At 44.2% G+C, this 3,515-nt stretch overlaps 1 protein-coding gene across 1 annotated transcript in view; it reads left to right on the top strand.

Moving 5' to 3' along the window:
* Positions 1-3,515, top strand: part of Als2cr12 (amyotrophic lateral sclerosis 2 chromosome region 12) — a 24,803-nt gene that overhangs the window by 4,435 nt on the left and 16,853 nt on the right. The window lies entirely within an intron of this gene.

The raw sequence follows: 3,515 nt of genomic DNA on the forward strand, positions 1-3,515 counted from the left end.
AAAAAAAAAAAAAAAAAAAAAAAAAATAGCCCATCCCTGTGGACTTCGACAGTCAAAGGCTAAACTTCAAGGAAGGACACATCCACTAGGACTTAGAGAAAACGGGGGAAGTTAAAATCAATTACAAAAGCCTGGGTCCTGGCTGTCTGCCACTTAGACCCAGGTGCTGATAATCCCAGTGCTCTGGAAACGCGTCTTAAGCATCTTCCTGGCTGATCATGAGATAAAAAAAAAATCTTGCATAAATTCCCTGATGCTGGGAATGGCCCCTGATTTGCTTCTAGGAAGCTTGAACTGGCTGCTTCTCCAACCTTCTGTTAAGAGCAGAGTGCTTTGGGCCAATGAGACGCCACCATTCTGTTTCCATAGTGATAAAAGAAACAAACCTCCCGCCATCTCCCTACAGCAGGCTCTGTCAAAGGACTCCGGGTAGAGGGTGGCTTTCTCTGAAATACCTGGGGACAACTGAGCTGTCTTCTAAGGGACGCTCCTGGCATGCCTGCTCAGCCCTTCTGAAAGCCTTCTTCTGGGTCTGCAGGTCTTCACCGTCCTGTGGCTTTCGGCCTTGGCATCTCAACCCCTTGGGGGATAAGCGCTGAAGCCAGAGTTCTGAAACATCTTGATTTGCTGTAAAATGAACCCTGATTTTGTTCTGATGAGGTCTCGTTTCCCTAAAAGATTAAGGTTTCTTTAAGACTCTCAGCATGGAAAGGAACCACAGGGAATGAATCTTTGAAAGAATTAAGGTAAGATCGTAGGAAGATTTTCCAGTGGGCTGTTTATGACTCAGACCCTGTCTGAAGCTCTGTGGCTTCACTCCCGGCCTTGAGGGAAACACTGGGGAGAAAACACCGGAAAGGAAAAGAAGGGGAAACACACATATACCACACACACACACATACCACATACCACACACACCCATATCACACACATACAGATATAACACACACTACATAACACACATACACCATACACATATCACACACACACACACACCACATACCATACATATACCACATACATACAAGACACATACACACCACACATACACACCCCACACACCTCACACTCTCTCTCACACACACACACACCACATAACACACACACATATGACACACACCACATAACACACATACACATATGACACACACACCAGTAAACGTGTGCCCAAAGGCTCTCCATGTGCCCCGTTCCTCCCACACCTCAGCCCCACCTCATGACTTGTCCACATCTGTTCTGAGGGCTCATTAGTTTTGTATTACTGGTTTTAAACGCTTTGAATATGGTCCCGGAGGATGCCAAGGGAACTTTTTTAAAGCACAAATTGATAAGCATCGAGGCATTTTTATACTGAGGAAGAAGGAAACAGACATTTATCAATACGAAACTGGTTAAAATAGAAATAAACGCAGCCATAGAAATTCCCAGTTGTGGGCCAAGAGAAACGGCTCAGTGGTCAATGGTGCTCGCTGCTTTTCCAGAAAACCCTAATTTGGTTCCGAGCAACCACATTCGGTGGCTCCCAATAGCCTGCCACTCCAGTTCCAGATTTCTAAGCTTCTCTTCTGGCTTCCATGGGTTCCTGAACACTCATGACATATAACCACACAGACAAAAACACATACACAAAATCAAAATAAATCTTTTTTTTTCAGTTTTTGAATTGCAATGATATGGAAACTGATCTTGACTTACTTGAAAGATTGTTTTAAGTTTGCTTTAAAAATAATATGATGTTGGCTGGGCGATGGTGACGCACGGCACTAGGGAGGCAGAGGCAGGTGGATCTCTGTGAGTTCAAGGCCAGCCTGGTCTACAGAGCGAGTTCCAGGATACCCAGGACTGGGCCGTTACACAGAGAAACCCTGTCTATAATAATAATAATAATAATAATAATAATAATAATAATAATAATAATAATAAATGTTGGAGGAGTAAAATGGAGTGGAGGTGGGGTGTAGATGTATAAGATTACTCACACTGACAACTATTAAAACTATGGGATGGTGAGTTTCTTGTTCTTTTTCTACGTTTGGCTTTTTTAAATTTCTTGATTGCAAAAAGCTTACATTTTAAAAATGATGGCATATTACATTTCTTCATAATAGAAACTCATGGCATTATCTTATAAAAATATATCTGGGCGGGGCTGGAGAGATGGCTCAGTGGTTAAGAGCATTTCCTGCTCTTTCAAAGGTCCTGAGTTCAATTCCCGGCAACCACATGGTGGCTCCAAACCATCTGTAATGAGATCTGGCTCCCTCCTCTGGTATACATGGAGGTCGAAAGTTGTATACATAATAAATAAATAAATGTTTTAAAAAAATATATATATCTGGGCTATAAATATAGTTTGCTTCTGTTTGTAGAAAGTTTTGTAAATCTATTCGTTTAGAACACAGAAAGTTCTGGAAGGCATTCCTTCAAATATTTTCAGTGGTTAGCTTTGGGTGTTACATTTTTTATATTTTTTACTTTCTTGGTGTTTTCTGTTGTGGCTGTGTCTAAAATGAGCTAATTTCATCGTAATACACACACACACAAATAAATCTATATTCCTGTTTTTAAAAAGAAAAAAGTATAAAGGAGAGTCTTTATGTGTATACCACTGCAGTTCACAACAGTCATCTCTGTGTGCAGGACCAAGAGCCTCGCTTAGGTCTCTTTATGTGCAACCCAGCACGAACCGGCATGGGCAGGATTTTTAAAGACAAGGCAACAGGCTCAACAAAACACGTTTCCTGCAGTCCTGTATCTAAGGTGTAGTCATGCCTACCCGATCTTAAAACCACAGGTCTGGGGGTGAGTAGCGAGACGGATCTGGTGTGGAAAGTCAGCCCCCTTCCTATCAATGCCGTCAGGAAGCAAACCTCTCCAAGTCTGGAGTAACCTGACAGCTGCCTTCTGTGCAGCAGCCCTGATAGGAGCTTGTTCTCCGTTCCCTTCTGCAATTCAGGTAGGCGACCTGAACTGAGAAGCAGGGCGACTCATTCATGCCATCACTGGAGATGTAGAGCCCATTTCCCAGGATGTTCTGCACAAGGTCCGCTGTGGGGAATCTCTGTCATGCAGAGTGAGTGGGTATGAGCTTGAGGAGGAACAGGTCATAGGGATGGAGGGAATACGGGCTTCCAACCCTGCCATGTGCTCCGTGACATCTCTGTCGCCTAGAAGCCTGGGTAGCAAGAGCTGAGCAAGCACGCTATCCTCGAAGGACAGTGGTAACTCCACTGTGGACGAGGTTTAATTGCTTAATTGCTTTCAGGTCAAGGGGCCAACTGTGGAAGCCTACATTAGCTCATCCTCCACCGTGGTTCTTCCTGCTGCCCCTTGATCCTTCCCAGTCTCTGTTTGCTTTGATTCTGCATGGTTTAGCTCTCTGTGGTTCTTTTCTCATCCCAGCAAGAGTCCCTGACCTCACAACCAAGACTGCATCTGACCCCGGCCATAGCAACCAAGACTGCATCTGACCCCGGCCATAGCAACCAAGACTGCATCTGACCCCGGCCATAGCA

This window comes from Microtus ochrogaster, unplaced genomic scaffold, assembly GCF_000317375.1.
Source record: "Microtus ochrogaster isolate Prairie Vole_2 unplaced genomic scaffold, MicOch1.0 UNK8, whole genome shotgun sequence".
Lineage (NCBI taxonomy): Eukaryota > Metazoa > Chordata > Mammalia > Rodentia > Cricetidae > Microtus > Microtus ochrogaster.